Source organism: Diabrotica undecimpunctata, chromosome 8, assembly GCF_040954645.1.
Source record: "Diabrotica undecimpunctata isolate CICGRU chromosome 8, icDiaUnde3, whole genome shotgun sequence".
Lineage (NCBI taxonomy): Eukaryota > Metazoa > Arthropoda > Insecta > Coleoptera > Chrysomelidae > Diabrotica > Diabrotica undecimpunctata.
Genome location: NC_092810.1, coordinates 141,337,261 through 141,350,914, shown reverse-complemented (window position 1 = coordinate 141,350,914; position 13,654 = coordinate 141,337,261). Strand labels below are relative to the sequence as shown.

The 13,654-nt window shown below is 31.6% G+C and overlaps 2 long non-coding RNA genes across 2 annotated transcripts; one reads left to right on the top strand and one right to left on the bottom strand.

Moving 5' to 3' along the window:
• Positions 1 to 379: 379 nt before the first annotated feature.
• On the bottom strand, positions 380 to 1,112 carry LOC140448630 (uncharacterized). The gene is made up of 2 exons (XR_011951745.1): positions 941 to 1,112; positions 380 to 657 (listed from the first exon to the last, which is right to left on the bottom strand). It is a non-coding gene; the product is annotated as an uncharacterized lncRNA (long non-coding RNA).
• A 4,971-nt stretch (positions 1,113 to 6,083) lies between these two features.
• Positions 6,084 to 11,353, top strand: LOC140448629 (uncharacterized). Its single transcript, XR_011951744.1, has 2 exons — positions 6,084 to 6,229; positions 11,087 to 11,353. It is a non-coding gene; the product is annotated as an uncharacterized lncRNA (long non-coding RNA).
• The last annotated feature ends 2,301 nt before the right edge of the window (positions 11,354 to 13,654 follow it).

Here is a 13,654-nt window from a genome sequence, read left to right as displayed (position 1 = left end):
TTTCTAGATAAGTTTGGATTCCATTATTTTTTTCTTTTTTTAACATATTTTTAAGTCTTCTGGTAATTTTGTTTAGGTTTGCTTTGTCAATAGATGCGTGTGTGTTTTACCAGTTTCTCCTTAGTTTTCTTCTGTCTTCAATTAAGCTTTTTGCACCCAGAGAACAATTTATGCTTTCCTTCTATATTGTCTCTTTAGGAGTAGCACTCCTTCCCGGCTTTTGTATGGAAGTAGTAAGATATTGTACACCGTTTTAAATTTGTATTTCTGTTTTGAGCTGTCTATTTTTCTGTCTATCAAAATATTCCCTAAAAATATTTAGGATGAAATTTTATAATGTTATATATCTTCAGATTTAGGTAAACAAAATACAAAACGATTAATACTTATAAGACTATATTATTTAAAAATCAATCTTATACAACTACCAATGTGTGACGATATTTCATATTTATTTAGTTAATGTCTCCCATGTCTATGTCCTCCTCCACTGCTGTGACCATGATACCAAGTACCATTTTGGGGCAAAGTAGGGCTATCAGGTCGGGGTTCACCTCCACTGCTGTGGTGACCATGCTTTGGCAAAGCATCAACGGGCTCCATCAAATAATTCGCAATGCAGCCGAAAACGACGACAAATACGATAATTTTTACAGCCTGAAACCAGCAAAAAAAATATATTTTAGTTGATTAACATTAAAATAAAAGTTAATGTATTACTATGTTGAGACTTTTATTCATAGTTAACTATTTGAATATTACAAACAGTTAAATAAATAATATATTATCATACTCTAAAGAATTACAGAAATATCTGCTCTGAGATTACTTTTGTGTTTATAGCGATTAGTAGAAATTGTGAAAATCATAACACAAGTTATTAGAAAATTTAATAATTGTCACAACTAACTAAAAAAAGTATATTCTAAAAAAAACTTACCATAGAAGTCATTTTTATTATTATAAGTACAGTTGGTTGGTTACTTGTATAAAGACAAAAGACGAATGTACTCAGTATCTCCGTGCCACTGATTTATACTGAGTCTTAAATCCAGTTTAAGACTATTCAAAGAAACACAGAAAACCCAATATCTAGTTAAACTTCCTTTAGATTATAATTGTAGGTATATTATATTAGGATATTGTTATACATTAAGTTTTATGTGCAGAGATTATTCCATTTAAAATAAATTAAAAATATATTAATAACATAATGCTTGTAGATTCCGAGAAGAATAATATTTTCCTTGGTTGTTCGACATTTATTTTAATATTACTTTTATACAGTAATAAAAAAAACAGCTATTACCAAGGTGATTTTCTTACCATTGATCTTAGATTTCATATTAAATTTCTGCTCTACCCTTATTCTGCTTCTCTGAACGCTTTGACATCTTAATATGATTTATATCTTTTTGTTAAACAAATTTTTCTATTTGGATTAGTAACTTTGTTTAAAGTCTATTCGATATTGCGGTAACTCAATAGATAAACCAAAAGGCAACTTTTCATTTCTTCTCCACACTATGTAAAACCCCTTCTTCGTCCTCTTACATCGTCCTATCATGATAACGTGCCTCTCTTTGGTAATTATTACAGCTTTTTGATATTTGAATTACATATTTCAGAAACCCCATCATTCCATTTTTATAAAATGTTGAGAAATTAGAAAAAACCTTATTTCATGAAATATTTTAAAAAACCTGTTGTGCTTTTGTAATAAAATCATGAGATTAATGTGTTTAAATCAGTTTGCATAAAAAAGTGGTGAATTTTAGCTTTATATACAGTATGGTGGAAATGAAAGGAATAAATTCGTTATTTCGCAAACCGGAGACTTTAAGGAAAAATCCTGAAACCCGTCGATTTTTATTTTTAAATAAGCTATTTATAAGAATACATTTTTATTTTTGACGTCATCTATGTGAGCGTGATGACGTCATTGCTAAAATTTTTGAATAGAAAGGGGGGTATTGTAATACATCATTTGAAAGGTCTTCTAAATACCTATTCAGCCATATCAATATGTCTGATATTTGATGTTTGTAATTGTTTAAAAAAATTATTAAATATTTATTATTACAATAAATATTTATTAAGTATTGATATGATGTATTATTGACACCCAAAAATAAATTTTATAAAGGCCATCACTGGTAATGAAATGTCTTTTTTATCTACTTTTTACCTTCTTTAAAAAACTAGTTTTTGTCAAGTGATTAATAGTATTATTGTAGTAAACGTATTCAAAAACTCTTTGTATCTTTGAACATGAAGCAAACTGAAACGCAAAGAATTGAAATTCTCATAATGATTGGTTATGGAGATAAAACACGTACGCAGAAAGAAGTATGTGCGTTATTTAATAATAAATGCCCCCGTCGAGAACCAATTTCACAATCCACTGTAAGCAAAATTGAGAAAAAATTTAGAAAAACGGGTCATGTTAAAGACCTTCCTAAAGGTAGTAGAAAACCAATATCTGAAAACCAACAAGTAGACGTTCTGTTAGCTTTTCAAGATAATCCTCATAACAGTTCACGGCAAGTAGCATTAGATAATGACATGGACCATTCAACAGTTCTTAAACAGCTAAAGAAGGAAAAGTGGCATCCCTACAAAGTAAGTTTAGTACAAGAACTTATGGAAGATGATTTTGATAGACGAATTGAATTTTGTGACATTATAATGGAACGAAATAACAGAGATCCGATGTTTTTAAAAAAGATTATTTTCTCTGATGAAGCTACATTTCTACTAAACGGTCATGTCAATCGTCAAACTTATCGGTACTAGGCTACGGAAAATCCACACTGGATGCAAGAGTACCTTACTCAATACCCAGAGAAAATTAATGTTTGGGTGAGAATAATAGATAATAGGTGTATTGGACCATACTTTTTCGAAGAAAACTTAACAGGTCCTCGATATTTAGAATTTCTTCAAAATTTCTTGCTTCCAGAATTGAACCGGTTGTTTCCAAACAGAAATGATTTATGGCTACAGCAAGATGGTGCGCCTCCACACTATGCTGTCTTGGTACGCAACTACTTAAACAACGTCTTTTCAAATCGGTGGATAGGTCGAAGAGGAACAATAGAATGGCCGGTTAGGTCACCTGATTTGACTCCTCTTGATTTCTTTTTATGGGGATATTTAAAAAGTAAGGTGTATCAAAATATACCACAAAATATTAATGAACTGAAAGAAAGAATACGTAATGAGGTTGTTCAAATAACTCCGGAAGTTTTAGAGAATGTTAGAGAAGACTTCGCGGCACGCCTTTCTCATTGTATTTTAGCTGAAGGTAAACAATTTGAGCACTTAATTTAGGTTTCGTTGTATTTATTGAATAATACTTAATAAAAAATATTTATTGTAATAATAAAAATTTAATTATTTTTTTAAACAATTACAAACTCTAATTACTTAGACATATTGATATAGCTGAATAGGTATTTAAAAGACCTTTCAAATGATGTATTACAATACCCCCCTTTCTATTCAAAAATTTTAGCAATGACGTCATCACGCTCACATAGATGACGTCAAAAATAAAAATGTATTCTTATGAATAGCTTATTTAAAAATAAAAATCGACCGGTTTCAGGATTTTTCCTTAAATTCTCCGGTTTACGAAATAACGAATTTATTCCTTTCATTTCCACCATACTGTATGTTTTTTTTCTTGTTTACTTTTGTGGATTTTTGGGGTTTTTGAAATATACACATTTTTCAAGGATGTAAAAATAAGAAAACATGTTTTATATAAACATTTATTTAAAAATATGGGCATATAGAATAATATATCAGTAGTAATCACTCATCTCGTTGTATTAATTCATTTGAATCTCCCTCCCTTGTTGGCAAATTAAAAATTTCTCCGTACCATAATGAAGAAGTCCTTGACTTCTTCATTATCTGGTAGATACTTTTCCAGTTTTCTTAAGTCTTGCATCTTCTTGATATTAATAGGAATATGTCCTTCGGTGTATGCTTTTCTTGTGGGAAAACTAATAACATCCTTGTTGCTATTTCGTAGCCGAAAAGAATGATCTATCAAGCCATCTATGTACTCTTTTGTAATAACAAATCCATCGTGATCACTCGAATGAATAAAGTGTCGAAAGTTGGATATTTTAAAAGCAATTTTTTGATCTCTTGGAATATTTCTGCCCAAAGATTTATTGGAGAGCATCGTCTTTTTAAAATACGTGGGCCACCATCTTTTAAAGTTCAATATATTATCAGAATTCGGCAAAACTACACTAAACGGTTTAAACTTTTGTTAGATGTTATGATAAGCTCTACATACTCTTTTAACGTGTAAATCCTGTTCAATTTTTTAATTTTCCTTTTAAGAACGAAAAAATCCCGATCACACGGTAGAAATGAATGTCCCCGTGTGGGATAATATTGTTCAATCTTTTTGAATCTATTGGTTGAAACTAATGCAGAAAAAAGTCTAACTATTGTATGGGTCTTGTTCTGGGCGGCACATGCATCAGAAAAGAAGTGAAAATGGTTAATATTTTTAAATTCTGGATTGTTGTCAAGAAAATGTAATAAAAATGATACAACTTCATTAGGCCCTTTAGTTCCTGTTCCCTCATGATACACATAGAATGTTACCTTATCATCTTTCAGATTATAAATACATAAAACATTAACAGTAAGTTGTCTTAAATAGAATGTTTCCTGAACAGGTAGTTGCAGGTTTTGCATATAATCAATGCAAATACCACCTACATTATCATCTACTTTACAAAGTTCTGAAATGGTTTTAAGTTTGTTGAATGAGGCCGAATACTACACTAACATTAAATATTATAAGTAGTAAGTTTTTTTAAACTAATGTAACATTGTAAAATTAAACATTTATTGCTATGTCAATAAACTTATTTGCATTCATTTTCCCACAGACAAACCCAACTTCTGTTTAATCGTTAAGGAAACTATGCGTTTAGATAAAGCATATTGCAAGAATGAGTCCCTTGTTCCTTTGCAGATATCTGACATGGTGCGTGAATGTTAACAGATCGTCTATAACGAGTACATAATTAGATAAACAAAATTAAATTTATATTATACAGACATTCAGTAATACGGGGATATTATTTTATAGTTGTTTATATGTGTTTTAAAGAGGCCATATGTAAATTATCCCTTAAATATTGATTTACTCAAAACGAACAAAATGACGATGAGCCCCTTTTATTCCTGTACCCTTCACTTAAGTTAATGAATAAAATATGAAAATTTCATTTAACACTAGATAAGTCTAGGGGGAAAAAGAAAAGGGTAAAAACGATAATGAGATCAAATACATATACCAAAAAATCCGCATAAACAAAGAACGGATTCCACTATATATTTGGTAATAATGTAAAAAAATAATAGATAAAAAACCCAAAGATAAAAAATTATAGACATTACAAAAGGCAGACACTTTTTGATAGTAGGACAACGTGAGAGAAACTAATGAAGAAGTAGAATTGAATTATTTACAATTTACGTTAGGAACATAAAAATTTAAGGCTGTATGATCTAGTAAACGAAGATAAAAAAAACTTTTCATTTCAGTGAAAAACTGCAAACTGTTCAATAGTGTGGATGACAAAAAAATTGGCGAAGCGTGTGTATTGTTCCCGTGTATTCAAAATACATAATCGACCTGATACCGCTTAAACGTTTATTACACTATTGCGAAATCTGTAGTTTTCCATGTTAACAAAAAAGTTCCCTTTTGCTTCGTCTATTTAATTGCCACAATATCGAATAAACTTAAAACAGAGTTATTAAATCAAATAGAGACCAGAATTTTAATACAAAATCTATAACCAAAAGGAAGTAAAACATTTAGGTAATTAGCTATTTTTATATTAATGTATAAAAGTAATATTAAAGTAAATGTTGAAAAACCATGAAAAATACAATTCTTCTAAGAAACTATAAGGAATATGTTATTAATATATTTTTAATTTATTTTAAGTGGAAAAATCTCTCTGTACCTAATAATTAATGTAACAATATCCTAATATAATATAACTACAATTATAATCTATATTTATAACGATGCGTTGGGTTTTCTGTATTTCTTTGAATATTTTTAAACTCGATTTAAGACTCAGTATAAATTAGGATCAGGGCGATACTGAGGACATTCTTGTTTTGTCTTTATAGAAGCATCCAACGAGCTTTACCTACAATAATAAAAATGACTTCTACGGTAAGTTTTTTAGAATATATTTTCTTTTATAAATTAAAAAATTATTAAATTTTCTTATAAGTTTTATTATAAATTTCACAATTCTGAATTGACTCTTCTTCCTTTGTATAATCAATTTTGCTTGTTCATTGGCGGATTGTTGCCAATCCATTTATTTCGCGACTGCCGATACTTTTACCACTTTGTAATTTATCCCTTGCTGTTTCAACTCTTGTGTTCGCCATTCTACTGATATAATTGTTCCGTTCTTTTTTCGATTTAGTGTTTACTCGTTTTTACTCTGTACCTTACATTTTGCTCTGATCTCGTCACTCATTCTTTGGTCTTTCAGCGTGTTTCCTGTAATGCTTCTAAGTATTCTGCTTTGTCCAGCACTCTCTGTCTTTTGGTTGTGTTTGGTCTTATTTCTTATGCGTACATCATTATTGGTCTTATACTGGCTTTATAGATTCTTTATTTTATCTCACAGTTAATGTTTCGTTTTCATTTATATTGATATTAAGGCATCCTGCTAGTCTATTTGCTTTTTGTACTTGATCTCTTACTTCTTTGTTAACGTCTCCATAGCTGGACACTGTAATTCCTGGGTACTTTATTTTCATTACTTATTTAATATGCTAACTCCATCGACTTCCACTTTACATCTTTCTGGCTCTTTATTTATTACTATTGTTCTAATTTTCTGAGTTGAAATTGTCATGTTAAATTCTTTTGCTTATTATTATCTGTGAACTAACTAGTCTTTGAAGGCTATCTTCATTTTGGGCTATCAATATTGCATTATCTAAGTAACAGAATTTTAATATAATTGTTGCCCACTATTTATCTTGGTTCATTATTGGCACTATTTTTATGACTTCATCCACGATTAGATTAAATAGCATAGAGATTAGTGAATCCCCTTTCAGCTGGCGCTGTTTCGCACATCCTAATTTCAGTTTTTAGTCTTTGAGTCTCATTGCATCTTTGACATCTTCACTCCATGATCGTCTTGGTCTACTTCGTTTTGTTCTAGTGGGCGGAGTCAATTTTTCTATCTTTTTTGGCAATCTATTTTCAGGCATTCTCTTCAGATGTCCGTAGCAGTTTAGACTTTTGGCTTCGATACTGTATATAATGTCTGGGTACATTTTTATTTCTTTAAGTTTTGTGAGCCGGCAACATCGTCGTCTCCAATAATTCGTTTCTGTGGCCTTAATTTTTAATTTATTTCTCTGAATAATTTTCCAAAGTTGGGCGCTGTACAATCTAATACCTTCTATTATTGTTTTAAAAATTCTTGTTTTATTTTCTTTTGTTATTTTATTATTTGACAATAGTCCGTGTAGCTTACTAGTGGCTGATCTTGCTTGGTCAAACCCAGAACATATTTTTTTGTTACTCCCTGCTTTTGATGTTATTTTGACAACCAAGTATTTAAAGTTTTCAGTTGATTTTATAGGTTCTATTTCAATTTGTAGGCTTTCTGATTTTTCTTGGGTTTTTGTGTAATATTTGTAAAGTCCAACTTGGTGTACTTCTCTTCCAGTTTTCTACGTATATAGTGTATATTATCACTGTCGTCTTCAGCTAGAATAGCTTGGTCTTCAGCGAAGTGTATCGTGTACAATCTTTTGTCTTCAATTGGGATGCCCATATTGCAGTATTTTCTTCTCCACACAGAGAGCGCCTCATTCAGATTTATTTTGTTGATTCCTCTCGCCACTTCTGTCCATTTCCCGGATTTGCTGTTCTAGGTAGCTCCCCTTTTTAGTTCTGAATAGTCGCCTTGTTTGTGCTCTTGTTCCGGTAAAATCTGCTTTGTTCTCATCTGTATGGTCTTGTAGCATTTTCAATCTTTTTTTCATTTTTATTTCCAGAATTTCCTCGCATGCTTTGTCAAACCATTTCCGTTTTGGGCGAGTCCTCTTTTTTCCAATGGTTTCCTTGGCTGCTTGTTCTATAACTGATGCCACTTGCTGCCATGCTTGTTCTAACTCTACAATATGCTCTTCCTCTCCCAGAAATTGAATCTGTTGCTAATTGCCACTTGATAATCCAGTTCTTTATTTGGTATTTGTAGGGCTTCTATGTTCCCTATTTTTCTTTTTTCTTGTTGTTCCAGTTTCTATATTGATAATCGCGTTCCTAACTTAGATTTCAACAGAAAGTGATCGCCGTCGCTGTCAGCTCCTCTCATATTTCGCGAATTAATCATGCTACTAGAGTGTCTTGTGTCAATGAGGACATGATCTATTTGATTTCGTATTTTTCCATCAATTGAAGCCTATGTGACCTTGTAAATGTCCTTTCTGTCGAATTGGGTGGATTTAACGATCATGTTATTAGATATTGCGAATTGTGTTAGCCGGTGTCCACTATCATTTGTTGTGTCGTGCAAGCTATGCTTACCAATTACTTCTCTTAAATGATCTTCCTTACCTAGTTTAGCATTGCAATCTCCCATCACTATTTTGACGTTATGTTTTGGAGTTAGACTGTTGGTCTAATAATTCATAAAATCCATCCTTTCTCTCTTCTTCGGCATCTTCTGTTGGGGCATATATTGAGAATATTGTGAGATTGAACCACTTACCGTTGAGTCTGATATAGCAGATTCGTTCGTTTATTGGCTTGAAATCTATCACTGCTGATTTTAGTCTTTTTTCAATGACAAAGCCACATCCGTATTCATGTCTAGTCTCACTTCTTGACTAAAAGACTATAGTATCTTTGATTTCCAGAATTCCTGTTGCGGTCCATCTTATTTCCTGTATTGCTCCATGTTATATTTTTGTAGTTGTCTAATGGCTCTCGTTGCTATCCCAGGTCTGTGCCAACTTAACACATTTCGCGTTCCTATGCAAATGTCCTTATTTCATTTAGAGTGTCGTTTATATTTCCTATCCGTCCTATTCGTGGCTGGTGAGAGTCGGATTTGAGTAGAAGAGGCTTAGTGGAGTAAACTAAAAGCAACTCCATGTTTTAGCTTTCTAATAAGGTGAAAACATGCGCTAATAATCACCGAAATACGTGTTTTAGTAATTCGCTGGTTCCGCATGATTTTCGATTTTTTAAATTTCGTATTTCATCTTAGACTTCCTGTAGTGTTATTTCATTGTCTTCATCGTATTTCACTTCATACGTTGTAATGATGTTCGTGAATTGCGGTTTTGTTTCATCCAGAAGTTATGAGTAATGTTCGATCCAAGATCTTTGTTCTATTAAATCTATTCTACTTACTTCTCTTCTGTCTGTTCTCAGGTTTTTTACGGTTTTCCATATTTCTCTTGATCTTGTTGATCCTATATATTTATTGAGCCCTTCGCATTTACTTTCACAGGAAATATTTTTTGCTTTAGTTACTAGATTTTTTACTTCTCTGTTTGATCTTGCGTATGTTTGTCTATCATTTGGGTCATCTGTTTATAGCCACTTTTGATATGCTTGTTTCTTGTTGTGTACTGCATTAGTGATGTCATGTGTCCATCACAATAAAGGGTACTCTTTGTTCTTTTGAATCGTACCAAATGCTTCCTGAGCTGCTACATTGACTTTATTTATTATCTCTTAGTAGGTATTCTATGCTAAACAGTAGATCAGGTTTTTTTATTTTTGAGTAAGCTGTAACATATAAAAATGATATTAAGTCGTTTTGCAGTGCATCAATATTTTATTTGGGTGAATTCATTTTCAACGGTTTTAATTGTGCTGGCTGGTTGTCATTTATGTGTAGTGGTCGCAGCCGATACTGTAGGTTACATTTTGGTCTTACCATATAGTGGTCAGTGTTCTGCACTCCGGTCCCCATGTGTTTCTTGTTTTAGTCATGATAACATAGTCTATAATTGATTTGGTGTTTCTCGTTGATTGGACCCAGTTATACTTATGTATATTTTTATGTTGGTAAAATCCGTTTGGGATTATTAGAGATTGCTGTTCGCATAATTCGAATAATTGTTCCCTATTTTCATTTATTTTTGCTTCACCGTATTTACATACGCCTTTGTAATTTATTTTTTTCCCTGTCCAAGCATTAAAATCTTCCAACAGTACAATTTCTTTGTGGTTATTTATATTTTCTATAAGTTCTGATATGGTTTTGTAGAATATTTGTTTATCTGTTTTTGATGTACTTTCTGATGGCACATATATTCAAATTATCTAGAGATCATACCTTTTCCACGTAGTAGATACTCTAATCATTCTCTCATTGATTTTTCCCAGCTCTGTAGGTTTAAATATTAATGTGCCTGCTTGTGCTTTCTTGTCTTTTTCTACGCCACTACAAATATGTATAAAACCTCCTATGTCTTCGCTACCTTGGCCTTTTTTCTTTGTTTCGGTAGGAACTGTGATATCTGATTTTATTTTTTTCACTTCTGATATGACTTCGTCTGACTTACTTTCTACCCTTCGAAATTCCATGTATTATTTTCGTATTCTTTATTATATAAGAGATGCATTACATCTTTAAGTGTGTCTTTGTCAAATGCTTTCTTTATGTCGATGCGGATATCTTGTATTCTAATGTTTTCGCTGTGATCTGTTTTATGACGAATATTGCATCTGCACACGACCTTCCCGTATAGTAGTTCCTGCAAAATTATAATTGTAAAGTTCAGGGTAGTATTTACCAAATTGATACCTCTTTCATTTTTTGGTTGTTTCTTATCGCCTTTTTTGAATAATAAGATTAGCCCGCTTGTCCGTATTTCTGCAATTTTTTCTAGTATGATATATTGTTACTAATAACTTTTTGTATTATTAAAATATTTTTTAACATAATAATTCTGAAAATAATAACAAGTAAAACTTTGTTTTAATTTGTTAATAAACTTAAATATATTTGAAATATAATTTTCTTGTTGCTTTCAGGCTGTAAAAATAATCTTAATTGTTGCCGTTTTCGGCTGTATTGCGAATTTTCTAATGGAACCTGTTGAAGCTTTACCAAAGCACGGCCACCACAGTAGTGGAGGTGAACCCCGACCTGACAGCCCTACTTTGCCTCAAAATGGTACTTGGCATCATGGTCACAGCAGTGGAGGAGGACATAGACATGAAAGACATTAATTTATTCTATGATATATCGCTGGTTGTATAAAATTGACTGTTAGATAATAAACCCTTATAAATATTAAACGTTTTATTTTTTGTTAACCTATAATAAAGATATTATAAGATATGGCAATTTAAGTAAATAGTTTTGCTACTACTGGCTGATTCTGGAAGACGTTTGATAATAATCTTATAACTCGTTTGTCTAGATTTTTGTTTCTAAAAATTTCTATTGTTTATCCTGTTTAACCCTATCGGAATCCTTGGTATATTCAATGAAGCAGGCGTAAAGGAGTTAATTATTATCTAAACATCTTTGAAAAACTATAAGCTTTTCGAGGCAAATGCAGTTTCAGGCAGTACATTCTTAGCAAGCCGAATAAATATGGCATAAAAATTTTTGCCATTTCCGATGCCAAATAGTTCTATACCAATCACTTAGAAGTCTACGTCGGAAAACAACCAAATGGCCCTTTTTAAGTTAGCCTTAAATCAAAAAAATTAAAAACAAAAGAAATCATACGATTTCCTACCTAAAGAAACTGAATTCAAATTTTTACCACTGTGCCTTCTAAAACTTGCAAAGCAAACAGCTTGATGAATTAATCGGCAAGGGAATGTAAAATATGCATTCCACCTGCCATTCATCATGGTCAAAATTTGTAGTGAATTCAGTTTCTGGTACTCCAAAAAGAGTAAAGAAATAAAACATAATGACTGTATTAGATTTTTGTTTCGATACAGGGCAGCGGCAAGCCGCATATAAGTATTTCGACCTCTTTAGGTCTCATCAGAGCGGTATATGCCACTGCTCTGAATCGAAATAAAATCTATCCCGTCGTAGGCCAATAATTATCGAAATACTTATCAATACATATCAATACTTATTCTTTTCCTTTTCTGTTTTTTTTTGCATACCAAAACACTAAAAGTTGTCATTGCAAACTATGATCTAAGGGACGAGTCCTGTTTTTTATGACCAGTTCTCAAAAAAAAAATTCAATAACTGGCAAAAAATGCTACTCAGAATAACATGTAACTTTAACAAATAAATAAGTTAAATGCTTTATTTGTACCTCTAAATGTTAACGTTTATTATCAAAATGGTGTACACTGTTTAATAAAGAGTTAAAGTTGTTTGTTTTTCTTTTCTTTCGAAGTAGGTAATGATAGTGTAAGGGCTGCTGTTAATGCATTTAATGAACTACATCGCGATAGCCACGTGTCCCATAATTATGAGAAAACTAAATTAAGGGGTAATTGAAAATCTTGTAAGGAAAGAAGCAGTTAAGGTAGCTGTTTTAACCACATTGCAATGGAACCTTCCTTGAATACCAGAAAATGTACTATGCTTCTTTTCATTTCTTATATAATATGAATATTAGTAGGTTATTTTAGCAATCTTGTGATGTCAGTTGTTTCTTCTATGTTTCGTTGGTAATTTTACATATCCGGTATTTCGTTCCTTTAATATTACACGACATAAACTTACACCTACTATTTATAGATTTAAAGCAAGCTTTCACCTACTCTTACTCGAAATGAAAAAGATGGATATACTATCAAAACTGATCAGATTAGTGAAATAACAATGGACATGGACAACTCTGTAGCAGAAGCTATAACAGACGAGGAAAATACAAAAACTATTAATATACAGGGTGTTTTAGAAAAAGGTAACACCGTCTCTAGGATAGGTAGAAAACTGAAAAATAATTGGGGTTTGCTTAGTACAAAATTTTTATTTTACTTTAATAATGGTTCTTTTGTAAAGGAAATGACGTTATAAGGCTTATAATAACATCTATACTTTCACCGGGAATGCATTTTGATCAATTACCATCACCCAATAGTTTCCTGAACTTAATTTTTTCAACCAACATCTGAACTCTACAAGGGGTTATTTGAAAGATGTGAAATAGAGTTTTACTGCAAATTATAAGTAAAGAGCCATTAGTTTTAATGTAATACTCTACAACTCTACACTACACTGTCTCTTGGAAACATCTTTACTCACCTGTCAGAGCTTCACTTCACCAACCTTAATGCAAGCCTCATTTAGATACCATAAGTGGCCATTATAATCGAGTTTGTAAAATTCCTGGAAAAAAGCTACTTTGTCTTCATCCCGAATGTCTCCACACTGGTTTTGGCAGCTGCAGATTTCATCCTGAAATCTGCAGATTTCAGGGTGAGACAAATTATAGACAAAGTATAGACAAATTATGATTGTCCCAAAAAAGATTATTTATTGGTTAAAATTAAAAACGTATGTAACTGTTTTAGTGTTTTGACTTGAGGTGTAAAGCCTACTTGAGTTAAATAACGATGTTTTAAAAGCGAAAACTAAAAACTAAAAATACATGCACAATATTATGAAACATG